The sequence below is a fragment of the Tursiops truncatus genome, chromosome 16 (genome assembly GCF_011762595.2).
Source record: "Tursiops truncatus isolate mTurTru1 chromosome 16, mTurTru1.mat.Y, whole genome shotgun sequence".
Classification (NCBI taxonomy): Eukaryota; Metazoa; Chordata; class Mammalia; order Artiodactyla; family Delphinidae; genus Tursiops; species Tursiops truncatus.
In genome coordinates, this window is record NC_047049.1 from 19,271,266 (window position 1) to 19,295,470 (window position 24,205).

The 24,205-nt window shown below is 50.5% G+C and overlaps 1 long non-coding RNA gene across 1 annotated transcript; it reads right to left on the reverse strand.

Moving 5' to 3' along the window:
- LOC109550686 (uncharacterized) lies at positions 1-23,830 on the reverse strand. Its single transcript, XR_004522572.2, has 8 exons — positions 23,522-23,830; positions 20,758-20,841; positions 18,694-20,085; positions 16,731-16,895; positions 16,146-16,262; positions 15,690-15,765; positions 14,760-15,535; positions 1-1,186 (listed from the first exon to the last, which is right to left on the reverse strand). It is a non-coding gene; the product is annotated as an uncharacterized lncRNA (long non-coding RNA).
- Between the last annotated feature and the right edge of the window lie 375 nt (positions 23,831-24,205).

A 24,205-nucleotide genomic window follows, 5' to 3' on the forward strand; every position in this document is an offset into this window, starting at 1 on the left:
TGGTAGGTGTACAGAAATAGAACCATTCTGTACTTACTTTGCAACTGCCCTTTACATTTGGTACTATTTCTTGGAGCTCTTTCCACACCAGTTCATAGGCGCTACCTCACTCTTCTGAACTGCTGCGCCATGGGTCGTAGTATGCACACACTACCGTTAAACATTCCCCTACTGTTGGACACTTAGGCTGTTTTCAGTATTTGGCTGTAACAGACAATTCAGCATAAATTCCTCTTTGTGCACATGCAGAAGTGTTTCTTTAGGAAAATGTCTATTTACTTTTTAAGGTTACAAGCACACATGAATGAACGTCAATAAAATGTTGCCATTTATTAGTGCTCAGGGCATGCTAAATATTTTCCATCATAATCTCACACGTCGTTACTCCTCTAATCAACCCCACGGGGAAGTCCAGTCACTGTCCCCACTGATGAGGTAGAAGTCCAGAAAACGTGAGTCATTTTCTCCGGGTCACAGAGCTCACAAGAGAGCCCTGGACCAACCACAGGAGGCCTTTTAGTCTGTGTTCTCCTGGAGACCAGGACTTGGATCTCTTTCCGGCTGTGTCCCCACATCTGACATTGGTCTGGAATGTCATGGGCACTAACAAATGCTCCTTGAGTATTGCTGAGCAAATGAAGGGATGGATGGCTGTGTGGAACTCTATTGCAGTTGTTGGCGCTCCGTGGCCAGCATTTGTCCACAACCCTGCCCTGGGCCCCATCAGGAAACGGGGGTCAGGCACCACCAGTCTCTCCAATCTCACTCTCAGCTGCGCCACAGCACATCACTCAACTCCACCCACTGGAGGATGACTTCTCGACAGGGCGCCCTGGACCCCCTGCCCTGATACAGTCCCCACCCCTGGTCACCCGACCAGACCCACTGGGCCTTCAACACTCAGCCCAGCCCAGGCTCTGCCTTGCTCTGATCCCTCAGGGAACTCCCAGAACCCTTATCCTCCTGTCTTAGATACTTTCTTTTTTAAAGTTAGAGTGACCATTACCCACTTTGAAAAGGCTCCTCTGTGTGTTCAATACAGATGAAGAAGCTGAGGTGCCGAGACGCCACATGACCCGCCCAGGGGCCTGGGCAGCAGGCAGTGCAGATGGCAGTCACACCCCGGTCCAGCGGCCTCCAAGGTCAATGCCCTTCCTGTCACACTCCGGCAGCTTCTGAGATAAACCTGAAAGAGGCTCACTTGTTATCACATGGGAGTCGCACAGGATCTAGAGCTGGGAGAAACATTCGTTTCCTGATACCAGCTCTGCCCCCAGAACTACACGGAATCAATCCCAGTCCCCGACGTGTGGCAAGAGGCTCAAGTGCCTGAGTGGCCAAGACTGTAGTCATTCAGGTCCAGTGGACCCTCTCGTCTCCTGGTTCCCTGAGGCTCTGTCTTGACTTCTCCACTCTGTGGTCAACTCCCTGAGAGCCGTATCTTCTCTTAGACTCCTGTGCCCTCCCACTAGCCCCTGACATGTAAAGGTGCTGATTAAGCATCTATTTTACTCCTGTTTCAGTTACTTGTCCTTCAGCTGTTGATCCCAAATAAAATGGAGCCAAGCAGGCAAGGAAAAGGAGTACATCAGTTCCCTGTACAATACCCAAAGCTCTAGTCATCCTAACAGCAGCATCTACCATGGCTGGGGGCCTACGTCTGTGCCGGGTACTGTCCTAATAGCCATTGCTTCATTTCCTGCTCACATCAAGTCCATGAAGAAGGGACTTGAGATGTGCCCTCAAGACCAATGTATCTTGGGATCTATGTGTCACAAACAGAGGTGGAGATTTCCTTCCTTTATTTAAAATTCGACCTGAGCTGCATTAACCCCGTCTCAAAAGCAACCATTTCTTCTCCCCATCACCTCTACCAAAGAGAGCGGGCAGAGAAGGCTAAGTGTTGGGTGGGGCCCTTCCCTATGCAGTGTTGCAGTGTATCCCAGAACTCAGACCACTGAGCTCCACCTCACTTTCCAAGAAAGGACCCCAGAGCCACCACGGGCCTCCGTCGAGAAGGGTAAGTACTTTGAGAAGGAAGAACCTTGGTGGAGACCACGACAACTTCCTGAAGAGCTTGGGTCACCAGTCCTGAAGCACTTACCGAGAGCTCATCACATACGCCCTGCACTGTGCCCATGAGGAGGGCATGCATTTGAATCAGACCCAGGCCCTGCCCGCATTTGGCCACAGTCTAGTAGGGAACTCAGACATGTAAAAAATAAAATTACAGAACAGCATAGTAAATGCACTGGTAGAAATGTGTACACATACAGCTCAAAAATAAAAAGACGTATAACTCAACTAAAAAATGGGCAAAGGACTTGAATAGACATTTCTCCAAAGAAGATGTGCAAATGGCCTATAAGCACAGAAAAAGATGCTCAACACCATTAGTCATTAGAGAAATGCAAATCAAAACCACAATGGAGTACTACTTCATACCTAGTAGGATGACTATAATCTAAAAGGCAGATAATAACAAGTGCTGGAAGGGTGTGGAGAAATTAGAACCCTCATACACTGCTGGTGGGAATGCAAAATGGTGCGGCCAGTTTGGAATAGTTTGGCAGTTCCTCAAAATGTTAAACACAGAATTACTATATGATCCAGCAATTCCACTCCTAGGTATATACCCAAAAGAACTGAAAACATATGTTCACACAAAAACTTGTACACAAATGTTCTTAGCAGCATTATCCAGAATAACCCCAAAGTGAAAACAACCCAAATGTTGATCAAATGATGAATGAATAAGTAATATATGGTATGTCCACACAATGGAATATTATTTAGCCATAAAAATGAATGGAGTGCGTTCAACTGGTAATAGTGAAGCATTTCAGTGAAGTAAGTTTTCATTTTTTTCTGTGTGGGGGAATGTAAAGCAATTCATTTCTTAAAAATGAAAATTATAAAAGCATGAAGTGAACATTATGAGTAAGGGAAATTTCTGAAAAGAAACAGACCCTAAGACTTTAAATTGAAAATGTATTCTCTTTTTCTCCATAAAAATGGGGTTTAATACTTACAATATCTGTTTATCTAATTTCTCTTTTTGTTTCTTTTTGGCTGTGCCACATGGCATGCGGGATCCTAGTTCCCTGACCAGGGATCGAACTCGTGCCCCCTGTACTGGAAGCATGGAGTCCTAACCACAGAACCACCAGGGAATTCCTGTTTATCCAATTTCTATTTTTTTTTAACACATATCATCTTTCCATTGTATTCTTTTTTATATACTTCCAGTTGATTTAAAAGAAACAATAACCCACAAAGATAAATAAGTGAGAGCGCTAGGAATATTAGAGGATTATCTAGGAAGATGACATTTTATTTTTTTAACTGAATCTTTCACATAAACCCTTCATTCTGATGATGTTAAGTGAAGTTGATAAGTATGCTGAGAATTTATTATTCCTCCTATTCCTCTTATGACCAAAGAGGTACAGTGGAAGTCATCCATTTTATTAGTCCTAGGAAATGCAATCTTTTAAAAAAAAGTCTTTGAAGTGTTCTTGTCCTGCCTTCCTCTATCATTTCCTGCCCTTAAGTTCCAAGAAAAGGTGGGTACAGAAACACATGGGAAAATGTGATGGTGAACTAATATTTACAAAAACAAGAGCACATATTCAAAACAGATTCTGGTCTTTTCAGATTGTAAATATTTTCTGTGAATTAAAACTGTAATGCTTATTTGTAATTCTGCCAATCTTTACATACAGTGAAAAAAACTATATAGAAACTGATTGAATCATCTCAGTAAGAATGGATTAAAAAGTGTGAGACGGATATAAAATTTATTTAAACTTGATCCTCAATTTGTTTAGTATATACCTATGACTTGCTAAATAAATCTAGAGTAATTCAGTTTGAATAAGAAGCTATTGTTTTTCTATTGTGTAATAACTATCTTATTTTGAAAAATAGCTTGGTCAAATGATAAAATATATTGTCATCTTAAAAAAAAAGTACTGGATATATGCTACAACATGGATGATCCTTGAAAACATTATGCTAAGTGAAATAAGCTAGACACAAAAGGCCACATATTGTATGATTCCACTTACGTATATGAAATGTCCAGAATAGGCAACTGCATAGGAGAGAAAGTAGATTAATGGTTGCCAGGGACTGGGGAGAGAAGAGAAAGGGAAGTGACTGCTAGTGGGTGTGGGGTTTATCGTGGGGTAATGAAAATATTCTGGACTTAGCAGTGATGGTTGCACAGTTTTGTAAATGTGCTAAAAGCACTGAATTGTACATTTCAAAAGAGTGACCGTCCTTGTGTGTGAATTATATCTCAATAAAAAGAAATAAAGAGAAATATACAACAGTATGGATGTAAGCAACACACAGAAAGGGAAGCAGGGTATGGGTAGTTAAACCTCTGTGGGGAGGTTTCCAAGAGAGAAGGCACCATCTGAGCCTGGTTTTAAAGGACCAATGGGATTCATCAAACAGACTGAGTGGGAATTAAGGACTGTTTCTAGGCAGAGGGAACAGCACGTGCAAAGGCCCAGCAAGAAGACAGTAAATAAAGTGGAATACTCTGCTAACTTCAAGTCTTCTAGTCATTATGGGTATAAACCTCGGTGCACTAACTCAGAAGTCTTTTTTTTAGAAGTAGAATTAATTTCTGACTCTGAGCCCCATTCCTCCAGGCTACAGAAAATGTCATCCCCATCCTTCCTGGTGTTTCTAGGTTTGTGAGAAAGTGGGTCCAGACACATGCTAGAGACAAGGTGGGGATGGAACGGAGGGTGGGAGACGAGAAGCAGGAATGTTTGGCCTCCCAAATCCAAGAGATCTAAGAGGACAGCCAGGAAGAGCGGATGGAAATGGAAGCACATGGAGCAGCAGGCTGGTCTGTGTTCCTTTGCCCCTTGTCGGGTTTGGTGGCTGGAGCCATTTAAAGGGTCAGTGGTAGCAGGGACAGGTGATAGCCGCCTATAGAACTAACAGCTAGGAATTGCAGGTGGCAGGTAGGGGTGTGGTCTTGGGGAAGGGGCGCTTCCTTGGGTGGAAAAGAGGATCTAGAAGGCTGTAGCTGAAGCAGAGTGAGAGCTGGGGGCCTATTGGGAATCAATCCCCAAACCGTTCCCACTCGTGAGTGATGGCGAGTGGGGGAGAGCTGAGGGAACCAGGAGGTGAAAACAGTTGCAGGGTCGGCTGGCCTGGTCACCAACTTTGCTTTGTGGGGAGGATGTTTATTTAAGGAAAATCACTATGTTTACTCAAAGCTTTGAGCTGCAGCTCTCAGGGGTGGAATTATCAGTGAAAGCTGGGCTATTAATCAACTGTGGGACCTGGTGACAGGCCTTCTCCTCCCTTCCAGAGAGTGGGAGGGACAGAGGAGAGAGGGAGGAAGGGACAGAAGGGGGCTGGAGGAGAGCAGAGGGTAGCGTTTCCATGGCTCAGCAGTCATGGGACAAAGCTGGACGGAAATCACACTCCGGGATGCTCCCTGGCCAAGGCCAGTTTGCCTGGAAAGGAAGGACAAACTTCCTGGATGGACACTGGATGCTAAGCCCTGGGGAGGAGGGCAGGGGTGGGGGTCATGGTGTTGCTGGAGCAGTAGGGTCTCTCCAGTCCATCGGCCAAGACCTTGAACGAAGCCTGAACAGAGCATGCCCCCCAGGGACACGTGCTAGATGCAAGGCTGAGCAGCAACTCGGTAACTAACCTCCCGCTCGCTCTCAAGTCTGTGCGGCCAGTCTGATGAAGAGAGGGGTGTGTGCCTTCCCCTGACTGGTGGGCAGGCCGGGCAGGTGGGGTAGGAGCTTATGGGGGTGCTGGGTGAGCAGTGCACAGGCTTGAGGGCTTGCCTGGGAGGAACTGGGGAAGTCACCAGCAGCTGTGGGGCTGGGAGGGCAGCTGGTCCAGAGAAAGGAGAGAGTACAGATGGATGAGGGAGGTGCTTGGCACGTGTGCCTGGGCCTCGGGCACCTGAGGCCTCCCAGGAGCACAGCCAGCGGGAAGTCTCTTTATAGTGGACTCAGACCAGAGCAGGGCCACTCTTGTTGGGCATCTGGACCACAGTTTGGGGGCAACTTCCCTGTGAGAACTGAGGGAAGAAAAGAAGGGAGGGAGGGAGGGAGATCTTTCCTAATGATGGCATCAGTGGTACCTACCTCATCAAGGTGTTGGTGAGAAAGTACAGGTAAAGCACCTGGCCCAGGACCCACTAAGTGCTCAGTGAATGCCCCTAGCATTATCGTTTGACTACTTTGCTTACATCCCTCTTCCCTCACCCACCTTCACTCACATGTGTGTCTCCTCCTTCCCTCCCCCGCTCCTTCCCTCCACACAGGCTGTAGAACCACCAGTTATGGGAACATCCAACTTGCTGTCCTGGGTTCACAGGACCTAAGGACTCCTTTCCACCACTTGCTAGCTGTGTGATCTTGAGCTCCCTACTTAACCTCTCTGTGCCTCAATTTCCTGATTTGCAAAAGGAGGATAATAAGTAGCATAAGGATGAAATGATCTAACACACGTAAAGTGCTTAGTACAGGGCCTGGCCTAGACTAAATGCTAAATGGAAGTTATAGCTGCTGTGCTGGGGCGATCGTCTGTGCTCTCGCTCCAGGGAGAGGCTGTCCGTGTGCAGATCTGTCAGGCTGGGGCCCTTGGGCCACAGGCAGCCTGTAGGGTCTAGAGCAGAGGAAACACCAGCTCCCACGGAAGCTGGGGGCGGACCTACATGAGGACTCCCCACAATGGTAGACCCTGTGTCCCAGCTCTGGGTTGGTGTGGGTGGGAAGCAGAGGCCTGCAGCTCCCTCCGTCCTTCCTGAGCTCCGTGGCTGATCCCTATCTGTCCGTGAAAGATCAAGCCAGGTGACGTCTCCAGATAGCAAGCCCCCATAAAGCAGTTTGTTTGTTTGTTTAAATTGAAGTATAGTTGCTGTACAATATTACATAAGTTACAGGTATACAATATAGTGATTCACAATTTTTAAAGGTTGTACTCCATTTATAGTTATTACAAAGTATTGGCTATATTCCCTGTTTACAATATATCCTTACAGATTTTTTCTTTGGGCCATGCCTCGAAGCATGCAGGATCTTAGTTCCCCGACCAGGGATCGAACCCATCCCCCCTGCAGTGGAAGCTCAGAGTCCTAACCCCTGGACTGCCAGGAAATTCCCTCCTTGTAGATTATTTTATACCTAATAGTTTGTACTTCTTACTGCTCTATCCTTGTATTGCCCGCCCCCACCAGTAACTACTAGTTTGTTCTCTGTATCCGTGAGTCTGCTTCTTTTTTTGTTATATTCACTAGTTTGTAGTATTTTTTAGATTCCACATGTAAGTGATACCATACAATATTTGTCTTTCTCTGTCTGACTTATTTCTTTTAGCATAATGCCCTCCAAGTCTGTCCATGTCTCTGCAAATGGCAAAATTTCGTTCTTTTTATGGCTGAGTAGTATTCCATTGTATATACGTGCCACATCTGTTGATGGCCATTCAGTTTGCTTCCATATCTTGGCAATTGTAAATAAGGTTACTATGAACACAGAAGTGCATGTATCTTTTCAAATTAGTGTTCTTGTTTTTTTCAGATAGGTAACCAGGGGTGGAATTGCTGGGTCATATGGTAGTTCTATTTTTAGTTTTCTGAGAAACCTCCATACTTTTTTTCTACGGTGGCCGCACCAGTTTACACTTCCGCCAACATTGTAGGAGGGTTCCCTTTTCTCCACATCCTCGCCATCATTTGTTATTTGTGTTCTTTTTGATGACGGCCATTCTGACAGGTGTGAGGTGATGCCTCATTGTGGTTTTAATTTGCATTTTCCTGATAGTCATCAGATGTTGAGCATCTTTTAAGCAGTTTCTTATAAGAATACAAAAAGGCAATCTAAAACCCTACTAGGCCCCTCTGTGCTATCTTAAAAACCAAACAAACGTCACGAAACAGGGCTAAGCATCAGGCATCAGGTCAGATATCCTTTGAGGAAGAAGAGCACTGGAGGCTGTTCCTTTTAAGGGAGGGGGTACCTTCCAAGGAGCCTTCTGTAGTGGTGAGTTGGCAGGTGGCAGGGGTGGGAGGCTGGCCATCTGGGCCCATCTGGCTGGGGAGGGGATGAAGGAAGAGGCCTGAGCTGCTGGAGGGCGTTGCTGGGAAAGGGCCTCGGGGTGATTGCCCACAAGAGCTTTGCAGAGTGAAGCTGCCCCGGCGTTCAAGTCGTGCCCTTCTCCACCCTCCTCTTCGCTGCTGGAAGTCAGGGAGGCTGCCCTGTGTCCCGGCTACAGGATCCAGCGTACAGCCAGCTGCCAGCCCCAGTCCACTGGCCTCTCCTGCCAGCTCTGGGGGCCCCAGTGGACTGGAAAGACCTGGCTGTAGGCCCTCACGTACCTGTGGTCGTTACATGGGCGCTTCTCGTCCATTACCACAGTGGACCCTCCCCCCACTCTGTGCTGGACACCCCCTGGTTCCGCCCCCCCCCCCCCCACTGGCACCCTGGACTCCAGCGGGTTGAAATTTTCCAAGGTGTCTCATGTTCCCTCTCGCTTCTGGGCCTCTGCGTGGGCTGCCCCCCTGTCTGGAATAAAGCGTTCTAGCCAGTGTCTGCTGACCAACTCTTTCTCATCCTTCAACCCTCAAACCAAATGTCACCACCACTGGGTGACATTTCCTGTCCCCAGGCGGCTGGGGCTTCCTCCTCGCGCTTCCCTGCTCCCTACTTCCATCTTGATTTCAGGATCCATCACCTGGATAACACATGAGGCGCCTACCTTAGTTTCCACCCAAATCGAGCCTAAGTAAGGACTTGGGTGCAGGTAATTTAGCCGAAGGTGATCCTGGGGGTAAGGGATGGGGAAAGGGGCATGGGAAGGAGGGGGTGTGTGATCAAGGTGGTCCTCTGTGGGAACTGGGGGCTCAGCTCCCTGGAACCACCTGAGATGTCTTCAGAAGGCCAGCCAGAACTGTCCATCCCGGGGAAGGAGGCCCTGCATTTACCCACTGGCTCCATCCTCCACTGGTGGTTAGTTGCTCTGGGGGAGTGAACTTCTGCTCATTGCCAGCCTACCCTGTCTTGCAGACCCAGCAGGTGCCCGCAGGTGGGAGAGAGCCCTGGGGCAGGCAGTAGGGAGGCAAGGTGTGATGCTGTTGGGCTTGCCAGGTACTGTCCAATGCACCTGTGGCTGAAAGCAGCCCAGGGGGGTGGTGGTGGGGGGGACGGGCACCAGGGACATCCCTGCAGAACTCCTGGAGGGTGGAACCATGTTCTGCTCATCTTGCTGTTCTTGGCAAGAGATTAGTAAATGTGGAATGACCAAGACATCGGGGTACAGACAGCCTAGGTGACCCTGCCATGATTGGGGTCTCTAGCTGAGAACGATAGTCTCCTGACTGTCCCTCTATGGGACTGGGGGGTTTCCTCCCTGGGGCCCACCCCTTTCCTACTTCTTAGCATAGAGAATCTTCAGAAACTAGGTTCTACTGGTTGAAGGGACAGGAAGACCCCTGTCTGATCTCCAGGGATCAGACACAAGAGGGCAGTGGAATTGCTGGATCATAGCATAAGCCCCAACTGTTTTTAATTACGGTATCTCTTCATGCAAGAGTCAAATTTTAGGAAGAGTGTCTGAGTGGCCTTATCAAATCATGTGGACATCCATTGGCCAGGAAAGGGTGGGGCACTTTGGTGGACAGTCCCACAAGACAATCCAATGGAGAGGGGATATTCCTCAAAGCAAAATCAAGGCGCTGTCACCAGCAGAAGTGCTGGATGAGGGCAGCCTAAAACTACAGGCTGTAAAATTGGGAATAATAGCTAAGCTCTCCATGCCACAGAGTTGAGTGGCTCCCACAAAATCATGTGTGTGCCAGGACTTTGAAACCTATGAGATAGCCTCAGATAGAAGTTCCTTGTGAGACCACAGAACGTAGCTGGAAGGAAAGGAGCTGACCATGGTGCCAGGATGCAGCCAGATCTTTCTCTGAGTGTTGTACAAACTGCACATGCTTATCCCCACCCTTCACCAGGAGCCACCTCTCAGTTGTGGTAACTAACTGAGCCATAGCCTCATGGCCAGCTTGTCCCTCAGCCATGGGTGTGTTCATTCCATTAATTTCTTCTTTGGACACTATTAACCGGATTTTGGGGGTCTCCAAAATAAGACCTCCTCCAAGAAGCAAACAGCAGACATAAATGAGTAACTATTTCTGTAGCAGTAAAGTGTAATGGCTTCTAGAACACAGGCAGCACAAGGCATTCTGGTGCTGCGGAGGAGAGAGGAGTCTGCTCTTTCTTTTGTTTGGTAAGAAGTCAGTCCAACCTCAATGCAAGTCTTACTCCGAGTGAAGGATAGAGGGAAGGGAGGTTGGGTGAAAGCAACCCCGACTATTTAAGGAAAACCTGGCAAGGCTGTTGGGGGTCCTTGGCCAAAGCCAGCAGTCACAGGAGTCCATCGTCTCCCAGGAACGGCCTGCACTGCACCCCTGCCGCCCTGTCTCTGGCTGAGTGCAGCCTGCAGGAAGCGTGGCCTCAGCAGTGATGCATTTCAGAACACAGCAGCTGGAGCCCCCAGCTAAGTACACTTTCCATAGCTGGAGGTCTGTGAGGCTCATTCTCACTGGCCTCCCCAGAGCACTGGACTCTACAAATTGCACCTTCAATGTGATGTTTAAGCAAAGATTGTTTTCTGCACTTGCAAACTGTTTTGGGTGTATCTCAACCTCTCAGCTGGGCTGTGAGTTGCTCAGGGCAAGGGTGGCACCATAATTCTCCCTCCACGCATTCATTTATTGATCCATCAGTCCATTTACTTTTTTCAACATATACTGACTGGAGTAGCCACTGTCCTGAGCACTAAGAGGGTGAGCAAGGGGGGCCTCAGGAGCCCAGAGGGGAGAGAGACATGAAATAACTAACGGCACAGTAGACAGGGAGTTTCTAAGTAAAGGTCAGTGAGTTTCTATTTCCCCTTTCCCCACACCAGGAGGGGCTTTTCTCTGAAAGGGCAGCTGTCTCCGGGGCACAGCTCCTGCCTGTGGATGTGAGTCAGCCCAGGGTCGGGAAGAATACTCAGCTCTGCAGGACCAGTGATGACACAGGCGTCATGCCACTACCCTAGGGTCCTCCCTCGGGGACAAGAAAAGAGGTCACCAAGGACAGCCTTTGAAGGAGAGACACCCTCATTGCTTCCTGCTCCCAGGAGCCTCTCAGTGTGCTCCATGAAACGCTGAGAAATCGAGTCTCTTTTCCTGAATGTCTTTTAGAAGTGGTCTCCTCTCTCTTCCCATAAAGGAATAAATAAAACGTGAAACTGGAGACAGGAGAGAGGAGGCAGATGGGGCGGCAACAAACATTAAGGTTTTTCCTCCCACCATGTCAGGTCTGAGCTAAGCGCTTTCCAGGCAGGCTCTGGGTGAATTCCACCCCAGCCCAGCTTGGGTCCCCATTTTACAGAGGAGGAAACTGAGGTTCAGAGATGGTAAGGAACTTGCCCAAGGTCGCACCACTGGTAAGTGGTGGAGTTGAAACCTGACCCCAGAGCCTGTGCTCTTAACCACCCACCTCACTGCCCGTGAGATGCCTCCCTCTGAGGTTTCTCTTCCAGCTCAGCAGGTGGAGTGTGACGTCAGCCATTGGCAGGAGGTGGGACTTGTAAGCTAGCGGGACATAGAATCTGGACAGAGCCTCCCTGCCCGCCGTGTGTAGCTGGAGATCAGTTAGTGTTCATGCACAGCATTCCTTGGTGTCCATAGGCTGTGGAGACAATGGCAGAATCGGGGTGCTGACAACCAACAGAAGTTGTTATGCATCAGACCCCCTTGCCGTTCTGTATATATAGGGTAAATATGGCTCCAAACCCCGTAGAAAGCTCTGACCTTGTTTTATCTTCAAACTGAGGCACAGAGTGTTTGGCTGGCTTGTCTGAGGCCACGCAGTTTAGCAGGCTCTGCGGCAGACTTTAAGGAGCCCTTTCCTTCTCTCTTGCAGACGCCCAGTGCTCTCTTCTTTTGCCTCTTTTCAAAAATACCCTTTGCAAAGAACTGGAAGTTGGGTGATATTAAGCGTTAAAACGATGATAACTGCCACTCACTGCTTCTGCTATTATCTATCAGCTATAAAGTGCTTATTGTATGCAAGGCATACAGGTGTCATCACACCCCCTAGTAAGGGTTTACAGTGTTATCATGTGGAGGTAGTTGGTGTCCAAAGCCTATGAGAGGTGAAGAGCTCCAACGGTACAATTTCAGGCATCAGATGGGATGGCTGCTTTCAAGCTGCAGGCTCGTCAACTTCTGTAACTATGTCCAGGTCTTACAGTTCAGACTCGACTGGATAAACCCCTGGGAGAAAGGTGAGGGAGGCTTTTGAGAAAACTTGGCAGGTCTGGCTTCCAAATAGTAATTCTGAGCAGCTTCGTAAGCAGATATCCCTTCCTGGGTTGCTTTGACCCCTGCCCTGTCCAGTGGCCTCTCCTGATGTCTTGATCCTTGAGGGAATGGTCCACTTCTAGGGCTACCAGCTTCGGAGCCCTCGGTCTGCTGAGCTCTGCCAGGCCTGGCCCCTGGGGAAGACCAAGGAGCCCTGGGGTGTGCACAAGCTGCTGCCTCTGGATCCAGGTTCATGGTTATCAAAGAGTGAGTGGCCTAAGAGGGAAAGAAGAGCCCAGAACATGGGCTCTTGAGGCAGGAGGCAAGGAGCAGCCAGAGAGGAGGGAGCCCAGCAGAGGAGGCCTGGGCTGTGGCCTGGGGTGCGGGCACATCCATCTGAAGGCAGCCCAGCCCTAAAGGCCAGGGCTTGGAGAGGGCTCAGCTGCCAACAGTCTCCATGTGGAGAGCCTCAGCCTCCTCCCAGGGCTCCTGCACCAGCGTCTGCTCAGTCTGGCCCTGCCCACTCCCTTGGGTTCCAAGTGCAGTGGTGGTACTATTCACAAGCTGACTTCTGTTTTCTTTTTGAAGCCAAAAAAGACATCAAGCTGTCAGAGAGGCTTTTCCAGCACAGCTCTGGCTGGGTGGAGGCGCTAGGAGAGAGTCTTTTATCTCTTTGCTCCACACGGAAATGGCCAAACCTAAGATTTTAATTCATCTTTGGAGTAGAAAAATGGGGTCCACCCTCAGGGATGGCAAAGAGGCTTAGCTTTCCAAACAGGGGAGAGGTCACCCTCCAAAGCCCTGGCATCATTTCCCCTAAAGAACAGGACGGCTTTGAGTCAGAGTCACAAACATCTGTCATTGTGTCTTGAGCACCTGTGTGTATGGTGGGGAGAGAAGCAGAGAAGAGCTGGGAGTCACCTGCAATAGGAGCTAACGCGTGCTCGCTGCCTTCCAGGCGTCTGTTGGGCCTTTACACCAATCACCTCATTTAATCCTCACTGCACGAGGACGGTGTTGTCATCATTCCAGGCCTTCCTTCTCTATAGGTGGTGACACTGAGGCTCAGAGGTCTTATAGCTGGTGAGTGGCAGAGCTGGGATTTGAGCTCTGGTCTGGCTTCAGAACCTGAGCTCTTAAGCCCTGAACCCAGAGTTCTCACAGTGGAGTCTAGAAACCACCTGCCTGGGGATTTCCCAGGTTGCCTGATAAAAAGGCAGAGTCTTGGGTCCTGTCCTGGTTTGTGGGATCAGAATCTCAGGGAATAAATGGGGCCCGGAAGCTGTGATTTTGACAATCTCTCCAGATGGTTCTGATGCGCGCAGTGTGAACCCCCTGGCACTGTGCTGCCTGCCCACTTAGTGGAGGCCCCGAGGTAAGGGGGCCCCGAGTGGCAGTGCATGAGGCACTAAGGTGTTTGGAGTTGCTTCAGTGAGCAAGGGCGTCCTTCAGAGGCTCCCCCAGGCCCTGCTGGCTGTCCTCTCCCTCTGCCTGTTAGTTACAGCCTAACCAGTTAGCTTTCCAGCCCCAGGCCTGAGCTGTCCAGGCCCACAGGAGAGTCCTCAGGAGGGCTGGGCTGGTGTTTCTATTATTTCAGCCCAAGTTCTTGCCAGGACGGTGGCTCATTTATCCCGAGGACACCTCAGCTTCCAACTTCCCTAATCCCTCCATCATTGAGAAGCTGCTGCCCCCAGAAGGCTCCTTTCTGACCCTTTCTGCAAACCTCATGTTGACCTGCCCGCACTCTCTGCACTGCTCTTCCAACCAGCTCACTAGCCTGGGATGATGCTTCCCTCGAGTTTGGGCTGGTAATTTCCTGGGTGGCAGTGTTACGTGCTGTAGCCATCTTCCGAAGCACACTTAGAAATAGAGAAGCGAGGCATGTGAATGATGCCAAGTGACACACGACAAGCCAGGCAGGGCTTCCTGACTCACTGAGGCAGCAGCAGGTGGTCTTTGGGACACGGTGGAGCAGAACGATCCCTCCCGTCCTGGAAATGCCAGCAGGTAGGGTAGGGGGAGGATGTTGCTAAGACCTGGGACTCATCTGCCCCTCCTCAGACTCCAAAACCTGCCCCTGTCCCCAAAATCGCCCTGGGAAATGTGTGGGACCCACTTACCCTGAGCCCTGACAACTCGACTGGCCTTCACGACTGCCCTCAATGTTATTTTTAAACTGACTCCACCCGTGTGGGGTGGGGACCACATTTGCCAGGACAATTCCACTAATAGGGCTGGTCCCAAGCAGGAGAGGAAGGTGACAAACTCCCCTTCCCAGCACCTTGAAGAGCCTCTTTGCTGGACAGCCTTCCCCTGCATGAGCCTGGGAGAAAGAAGCTGGGTCTGCCCCGCAGGTGAACGCCATGCAACCCGTCTGCAGACTGATCTGCCTTCGCTCCCTCCTTTCTTGACTCACCTGCTTGGCCATGTGATGGCATCTGGATGGCATCTCCAGGCCAGGAGGGAAGGCAGCTCCAGAGGCTGTAGGGTTATTATCAGAGATGGAGGCTTCTAGGCGGCCGGAAGCAGCCCAGATCTCTTTCCCTCCACCAGCTGAGTCTCCTTTCTTCTCCCACCGAGCCACCTCCTCCTCATGTCCTCCAGGAGAAGGGCAGCACAGATGGACAAGTGCACCATCTGTTTGGCGATGGCTGGTCCAGACAGCAAGTCCTGTTCTTTCTCCATCTGGCTTTCTCGGTGAACTTTCCACTGAGCTCCTTCCAACCCTGTCGGCAGCTCTCCTTCCAGGAGGAGCCAGTGCCAGGGCGAGCAGAATAATTGCCTCTTGTGTTGTGCATGCTGAGCCTTCATTAACACATCCCCAGAGTGGCATTTGCAGCCCCCTGTCACAGCAACCCGCCATTGAATAGCGCACAATGCATCACCCCGAGATTCTCCGCTGCCTCGAAAGAGCCAATTAGCCCTGTGTTTCTGCAAGCAGCATTGGCTCATTCGGAAAGTCACGTCACTGGCACTGAGGAGTGCAGGTTTCTCTGTGGCCTTGCTCACTTAACGGCACACGTACGTGAGCTGGCCCAGTCACTCTCCATTTTTCTTATCTTTGGCGCAAGGAAGCAATGCTTCTAATCCACGGAGGGCACGGAAGGAAGAGTATGAGGAGGAAGGGGGCACATGCAGAAATCAGGGGAGCTGCGTTTTAGTAACGGCCTTGCCAGTGGTTAGGTGTGTGACCTTGAGCAAAACGACATTTCCAAATGTCATTTTCTTCACTTACAAAATAAGGGGGAGGGGCATTGACACAGGGGCTCCTAGAATCTTAGAGCTCATCTAGCGTACCCATTTCACAGATAAGCAAACTGAGGCACAGAGTGGCCACTCAACTCACCCAAGGTCGTGTAGCCAGGTGGTGTTAAGACTTGAGACCTCAGTTCAGGCTTTCTGCCTCCTGGTCTGGGGTGGGACTGATGAAAGAAGGAAGCATTTCAGGAGAGAAAGACACAGTGAAGGAGATCCCACTCCCTGTTCCTGTGGGGAACTATGGAAGGATGACTTGTCCTTCACGTTTAGGATTCCAGGGCTTAAAGTGAGGGCTCTCACCCAGGGCCATTTTGCCCCTTGGGGATATTTGGCAAATGTCTGGAGACATTTTTGGTTGTTACATCTGGGGCAGGAGGAAAGGCAGGGAGCATCTAGCGGGTAGAGTCCAGGATGCCACCAGCACAGGACAGAGAGTGATCCAGCCCGAAATGTCAGTAGTGCTGAAGTTGGGGTCCCAGTAGGACACCAGCCCCCTTCTCCATTGCCACCTTTCCTGGAATTTTAAAAATTCTCACTTCCTTACCTGTAGCCTCAAAGGATCTGTCTTTTTGCTGATTTTGTTATTGATGCTGAATTTTAAAACGATTTTTTTCTTGAACATGAAAATCATCCATGCTTACGATAGAGATTTTAGAGTATTCTGAAAGGTACAAAAATAAATAAATAAAAATCAATTCCACCACACAGAGGTAACTAGTAAGAATATTTTGATATTAGGTATTTTTCCTGTATTACCTGAGATTCACTGAGCACACTCTGTTTTCCCCTGTTCCGTGTTTTCTCAGCAATCCTCTTTGGCCCCTCCCCCCACCCCCACTGCCACCTGTTGAAACCCTATCCAATCTCCAAAGTCTCTTCAAAGAGCAACTCATCCAGCACACATGGCAAATCACTCAGGACCCCACCTGAGTGGGACGTGAACTCTCCCTTCTCTGTATCCCTACAGCACTTCTGTCTCATGGATGTCAATTTTTTTTTTCTTTGTATTCCAGTTCTGTGCAAATGGCTTGAGGGTGGGGGCTAAATTTTAGTCTATTGAATGTGTGTCCCCTCCCCTTCTGTCTCAGTCACACAAACACATACACACACTATGGCACAAGAACAGGACCTGAGATGGGCCTGTTGTGGCTCCTCTCCTCACATCACCGTCTTCTTACTTCCAGACTAAATAACTATCCTTTGGTTCTTAGTCACAGAGAACATTTCAGTCAGTGGCTTTTGTTGCTCTATCATTTGGGATTATTCAGGTCCTCTTCTTTCCAATGGCATGAACCTTGAAGACATTTAGTATTATAATAAAAATTAAAGGCTTTAACTTAAAGGGTCCCTACTTTGTGCCAGGCATTGGGATAGATGCTTATGTAAATTTCCTGATTCAACCAAAACTATGGATGGGTATTATTGATGCCTTTTTCCAACGTGAACGCTGAGGCTTAGCGAGGCCTGGGAGCTTGCCCAGGTCACCCGATGGATGAGAGGAGGTGTGGGATTTCACCCATGGCCACCTGGCTCCATGGCTACGTGCGCTTCCTTGAAGTTTCTCAAGCCCTGTGCAGTAGGTCTGCCCCTGCCCACCTCTGTTTTTACAGTGAGAGGCGGCAAGGCCAATACATCAGTGCCTGTGGTCTGGGGGGCCCCAAGGAAGGCATCTTCCTAAAAGGAAGTCACAGAGCCCAACCCAGCTCCTTGGCTTGGGAACCTCTGGCCTGCTGGGTGAGCCACTAGGGAGCCTGGTGGACGGCTGTGTACAATCCAAGGCCCTAGGAGGTTGAGCGTCCCCTGGCTTAATGAGCAGCCTATGGGAGGCAGCATTCAGAAGTCTAGCCCCTTGGTCTGTTGCTTCCCTATGCCTTGGGCAAGGTATATCACGGGGGAGGTGGCGACGGGTGGCTTAGCCTGCAAACAGACGCCTGGTGCTGGAGGACCGGTGTCCTCCTTTTCGGCAGGGAGCTGATGAGCTGACATGAGCAGGGGAGGTCACATCTCTCCTTGGCCGTCCCCTCCTTCTCAGTCAGGCTTCGCCCTGCTCTCCAAACTTCTGAAGTTGTTTCTGCTACTTCTGAGGGAGTCTCTTTTTTTCCTGGTGTGGTCTACCAAGCTCAGGCTCTAGATCAGATTAGCTTTGTCTCAAGCCCAGTTCGGACAACAAAGTGATCTTGAGCAAGGCACTTGCCTTCTCAGAGCCTCAGCTTCTCCATCTATAAAATGGGAAGAATGATACCCACCCTCAAAGGGCTGGATGAGGAATAGATGTGTTTTGAAGAGAAACTGACATGCTGTAGGTGCTCAAATATCTCTCTCCTCATTCCTGGTAGATTTTGGGAGATGATGGGAGGGTGGTTGGAAAACATGTGGGAGAGGAAAATGGGTTGGAATGGGGAGACTGGGAGGGGGAGGCAAGGAGTGGTCCATTCCCTCCCGTTTGTTTTTCCACCTGGGGCCCTGGTGGAGGGGAATCCCTCTGCTGGTCGCTGGCAGCATTGCTCAAACACACTCAGTCATTTGTGCTGATTAAACCTGTGTCCCAAACCTCTGTGTGGGCTCAGAATCAGTCTCACTCCATTTCCATGAGGCAACCAAGCACAGTGGTTAGAGCAGGCTCTGGGCTGCCAGGCACACTGGCTCCACCCCTGTGTGGCCTTGGGCAAGTTTCCCCCCCATTTTTTTTTTTTTTTTTTTTGGCCGTGCCACACGGCTTGTGGGATCTTAGTTCCCTGACCAGGGATGGAACCTGGGCCCACGGCAGTGAAAGTGCGGAGTCCTAACCACTGGACCAACAGGGAATTCCCAAGTTTTCCCAATTTTAGGACCTCAGTTTTCTCATCTGTAAAATGGGGATATTAATATCTGATTGGGCTGCCTGAGATGATGAGATTAGACCCTGCATGGGTTGTGATTGGCTCAGAGCCTGGTCTATGGGACATGCTTTAAGAGACTAGCTACCATTGTTCATTTTTGTTGTTGTTGTAATCATTCCAGCCACAGACTGTGTCCTTAACTGGGCTGCCTGTCTTGGAGACATGCTCATTGGGAGAGTGTGGCTGGTTCACCAGAGGGCCCCTGGTCCGTACCTGGCAAGCCACAGCATCCGATGGGTGAGCCAGCTGGATCAGCCTCACAGCTGAGGACCAGCAGCCCAGGTGTCAGTAGAGGCTGCATTCCAGCAACATTCCTCCTTGGCAGAAACTTCAAAACCAGAAGAAGGTATCGCTCAGGCAGATTCGGAAGGCACTCCAGGATGGCAAACCTGAGGCTTCCGCTGCAAACCCAACCTGATGATAGCCTGGAGTGCCACAAGATGTACTGACTGGGTTCCTGGCCAATCTCGAAGCAGAGGGGGTGTGGGGGAGAGGCCGGGGCCAAGGATGGAGGCTGGTGGTGACCCCACTCCACCCCAGGTCTCACACGAAGCCCTGGAAGACAGAGCTCTGGTTCTTTCCACAGGATGTCCTAGGAGCGGAACTCCGAAAGCTGTGACTTCCGCCTTATGAGGAGGTGGCCTGGGGTGGGGCTGGGGCTTAGCTGATCTTTCTGACTCTTGGCCTTTCCTGGGAGGATGGCAATTCCTGGACCCTCCGTGTCTGATGGGCAGGTGGGGAGAGGCTGGATCCTTCAGCTGGGGACACTCTCGGTGGTCCTTGTCGTGGACCTGACCGCATGCAAGGTCTGCAGAAGGGAGCTGAGAAGGACCCTAGGGGAGGTCCCAGTGGAAGGAGAGGGACGGCAGGCATGTAACCAAAGTAGACAAAGTCCATGGATTGGCAGAATAGCATCCTGCCTCAGAGCACGGAACCACCCTAAGGCAGGTGAGAAGTGGCTGCTGGAATGCAGACCAGAGATAAGGGACCTGGCACTGCAGCACATTTGGGGAAGAAGCAGGGAAGCAAGATGCAAAGGCAGGAACATCCACAGGCCTCTGTGGCTGCTGAACAAGATGGGCAGGGAGACTGAAGCCTGGAGTGCTGGCGGGTCCCAGAGGTGAGTACTGTCATCCCAGAGACAGTGCAGCCAGAGGTAGGGGAAGGGGCTCAGAAGGAAGGGGGGGGGCATGAATATGCACTAAGCACCTACTATATGCCAGGTACTATGCTAAGTCGTGTTCCTTTAATCCTCCAAACACCTCTCTGAGGTGGGCGTTAAAGTCGCCCCCAGACAGGAAAGGGAGGCCCGGAGAGCGTCAGTGATGTCCCAGTTCTCAGGCTGCAGGCCTCTGACTTTTCACACTGTGCCCACTGCTTGTTTATCTTCCACCACCTTCAGGCAAACCAGACCTGTGTGAGGAGAGCCTGTGCCTTCTCTGACCTCACAGAAATTCTGCCGTCAGCTGCTGCAGACAACGCTGCCTCACGTGGCTTGTAGATCTTTTCAGCTATTTGCTTATTTTCACTCAGCCAAGAACTTCCAAGGAGCATCATTCCTGGAGGATTTGCTCATCGATGTGTGTCACGGTCTAGCCACCGAGCCTGTGAGCAGGAAGGAAATGGGCAGGTTCAGAGATCAAACATCTGTCCTGGGTGCGTCTGGTCAAGCTGGGGAGCTGGGACTTCTGTGAGCCACGTGGAGATGGGGCTTCCCTCCTACTTGGAGGGTTTGGCCACCCCTCAGATGGCCTGAAGCCTGGACCATGGGACCCACCCTGCATTGTGGGTGGGAGAAGAGGTGGGCAGGAGGGACTTCCAAGGCGGGGATGAGCTTTAGCTGCTCCACCCTCTGGCAGGGCCAGCTCTTCTCGCCACCCTGGAGGAGGTGCCCTGCTGGGTGCTGCACACTACCTGTGCCACCCAGTTATGCCTCGCAAAGACTTAAGTCGTTGTCCCCGAGAAGATGAAGATCAAAGGGCTCAGAGCAAGCGCTCCTTGCTGGGCCAGTTGAGCACAGTGCTATTTCAGTGACCTTCTGGCCTGAGTCACACAGTCAGGAAGGTGTTGAACTGAGATTCAAGCAGGTCTCAGGAGCGACCACGTCACTCTCCAGTCCTGCAAGCAGCGTTTGGGTCTCTTACAAAATCTGTACTCGTTGGAAGCTCAGTTCCTTTCAGGTGTTGCTTTTTTTTCTGTTTCTTGGCTTTTTTTAGGCCTGGGGGTAGGGGTGGGAGACCAACGGTAGATATGTGCTATTTTGCACAACCGACTTGCCTGCACGTCATCCAAACACCAAGTTCCGTTTTCAGAGGAAGTGAGAGGTGTCCAATTCGGTCATGCAGAACACAGCTGGGCTGCCTGAAACAAAACGCAGTGGCTACTCTGAAGGAGATGTTGGGCTGGTATAGGGTTGAGTCACAGCAGACGCTGCTCCCACGTCAAAAATACTGGGCCATTGTCTCAGGGAGCTTGGTCCCTCATTCAGGTCATTTCCAGCCAACTCCCTGGAAACCACATTAAAGGAAAAGAGAAAGGAAAGGAAAGGAAAAGAAGCAGAAATCAGGATGGCTAAGCTTCCAAGTAAGAGGAGAGCTGGCCAGTCCGAGCAGCACCTGGTGTCTGAGTGCCACCGACATGGCCTGTGCACAAGCCCACTGGGTCATCTCAGCCTTGGTTCCATTCCAGATCCAGGAGTGAATCCAGGTTGTATGATGTCCAAAGACTTACAATATAGGAGCGCTCCTTAATAAAAAGAATACAAAACTATGAAAACAAAGTTCAGTACCAAGTGAATATTTCTTTAGCTTGAGGGTAGGGGCAGGGATCACAGCACATTGCTGACGCCCTGCAGATTCGGGTCTGTTACTTCAGTGATCTCTTTAGGAAGTTTATCAGAAGTGTTCATGCAGAAATGTTTCCTGTTTATAACCGGCTTCTCTCCCTGCCTAGAACACTCCCAGCATCTCTCTGCTCTCACAGGGCCCCGGAAGTTCACGTCTTATGGGCTTTACAGTAAGTGCACCTCTAATGAGACCTCAGAGTTGACAACCCAACAATCGTGAAAACTGTGGGTTCAGAGACCTCACCCAGCACAGGTGTTCTTAATCCTTTTGGAGCCCTGGTCCTATCTGAGAATCGAATGAGAGCTGTGGACCCTCTGCAGAAAAATGCACAACACTCATGACCACTAAACTTTACATACAATTCCAGGGATTCTTGCATCCCCTTAAAGCCTACCGGTGCATCCCAGGCAGGGCACCCGTGACCTAATGTGATCCATTCGTTTCACAGATGAGACAGCAAATACCCAGAGGGGTGAGTGACTTGTTCAAGACCCCACAGTCAGCTGGGAGCAGCGTCAGGAATGTGCTCTTTGGCACTGGACAGAGAGTGGGGTCTCCAAGGAAGGAGACCCCAAGTTAGGGCCCTTCCGAGGGTCTTTCTCATGTCTCCTGGCTTCCTTCCTAGACATATATTTTTGCCTAGTATAACTCAGAGAGAGCAGAAATGATGGCATTGAAACATGAACACAGGGGGAAAAAAGGCTGTAGGGTCTGGGTTAACCGCCACTGTCAGTCATCACACTGAGTTCACTTCCCTCGAGAATCTGGATAAATTCAGGTCAGAGCTGCAGGTATGCAACCCTCAAGTGTCATAGTAAAGCAGTTCACTGATCTCTCCATTCAGAAGCGTGCAGTCTTAATGTACCGTGATGAGAAACTGTTATTTTATGATCTTTTCATTAAAAGCTTGATTTAAAAAAAAAAAGCAGTGAAAAATATAAAGTTGAAGAACAGCAAGCAAACAACATGCAAGTCTCCTGAGAAAGAACTAGGGGCTGCTCTGTTTGGTACCTGGAGTCCCGGGGAAATTCCAGGAAAAGTCACACCTGATCCGGGCCTGCCTGAGCCCCTGTTTCTTTCTCATCCCACTCTCTCCCCTTATACCCAATTGGTCGTTGCTGGCCTAAGCCGTGTGCTTTGCAGGTGTGGTTTCTTCTGCCTGCAATGGCCCGCCTCTCACCTCCGCCCTCCAGCCTCAGCAGCCCACCCACGGCAAAGCCGCACAGCTGCCTCAACACTTCCTCTGAGCACCCAGCTAACTTAGGTCTCCTGGTAGCTGCCCGCTCTCGGCCCCTGGCTCTTCTCTTTCAGAGCACACAGTGTCACTTAGGGCTCTGTATTTGTTTCAGCTCCAGGTCCCCCCACTTGACATTAAGCTCCGTGTGAGCAGCGTCTGGGCCCTTGGTGTCTCTGGGGCCTTGGCCTGGCATATAGAGATTCTCCATAAGCACTTGCTCATTTAAATGAATGGTGGCATCTGCTGGTTTGGACTGGGGCACCTAGAACAAGCACCTATTTGTTAGTTCATTTTTGGGAGCCTGGCCAGGCCTGCCTGCACCTGGGAGCTTGCTTAAGCCTCTCCCTCCAGGCACAAAGGGATGCGGGCCGGTGGTTGGAACGGTGAATGGTGCCCAGACCCTCAGGGCAGACCAGCCAAGCAGGCACAGTGGTGCCGTGGTACAAGGCAGGCTGCGTGTGTCTTTTTTTTTTTTTTTTTTTTTTGGTTTTTTTGCGGTACACGGGCCCCCCACCGCTGTGGCCTCTCCCGTCCACATGGGATCCTCCCGGACCAGGGCACGAACCTGCGTCCCCCGCATCGGCAGGTGGACTCCCAACCACTGCGCCACCAGGGAAGCCTGCATGTGTCTTTGAAGTACGTTCTGGTGCTCCATCCTCTTCTCAGGAGTTTTGAGCTGTGAAGGTCCCCAAGCCCCCAGCCGACCAGCTCACCAGCAATTGTGCCAGGGGCTGCGTGCTGAGGTCACGGGCAGATGGCGGAGGCGGACGCCCCCTGAGGGGGCTGTCGCACTCTGAGAATGATTAAGAAACTCAGAAACAGTTCCCTCTCCTGCCTTCTGGGCTCACCTCCAGATCGTGGAGCTATCTTGAGAGGGCAGCCTGTTATTCATACCCAAGTATTTTTTGCTTTCATTCCATTTAATCTGGGGAGAAGCATACTCTTTTTTTCCACTTACCACCCACGACTTCGTGACTGATGCTGTATGTGATACCTCCCAAGGGCTGGGGAGCCTCGATCAGTTCTTCTTTCTTCTTCTCCATATTGGGCCAGTGAGGTGGGTAGGGGAAGGATTTATGTGACAGAGAAGCACTGAAGTACAGCCTGTTTCTCTCCTGCCAGGCTCTCTGCCTGGAGAGCAGGGGTTGTGAGTGGAGAGGGCTGGTACCGATTGCAGACAAACTTCCGTCAGCAGGTAGTTTCTCTTCCCCCTCCCATCTCCCCAGCAGCTGGGGGTGGGGTGGCAGGAGGCCGGGGACAGGTGAATTCGCCTCCGCAGGTGGGTGCCTGCTCCAGTGTGCTCTTAAACATACACCCACACAGGGGCCTCCTTCCTTCCCCCCTCCCTCCCCCACCCTCAGATGAAATAATCAGTATGAAGTTCTGTGTCTCCAGATAAGATGCCAGATAATTTTCTTGCACCAATCACATTTGCAAAGGGATGAGAAACAAGCCACGATAGGATATTTAGGCAGCTGAACAAAGCTGATTGGTGCTGATAGGGTGGGGTTCAATGCTGCAGCTACTGGCTTGCCCATCATTCTGATCCTCTCCAGTCAGTCACGGTGTGGCTTTCAGCAGTCCTGCAGCCTTAGTGGATAGAAGACATCCTCAGGGCTGGGTGACTAGGCTCTGGGCGTCA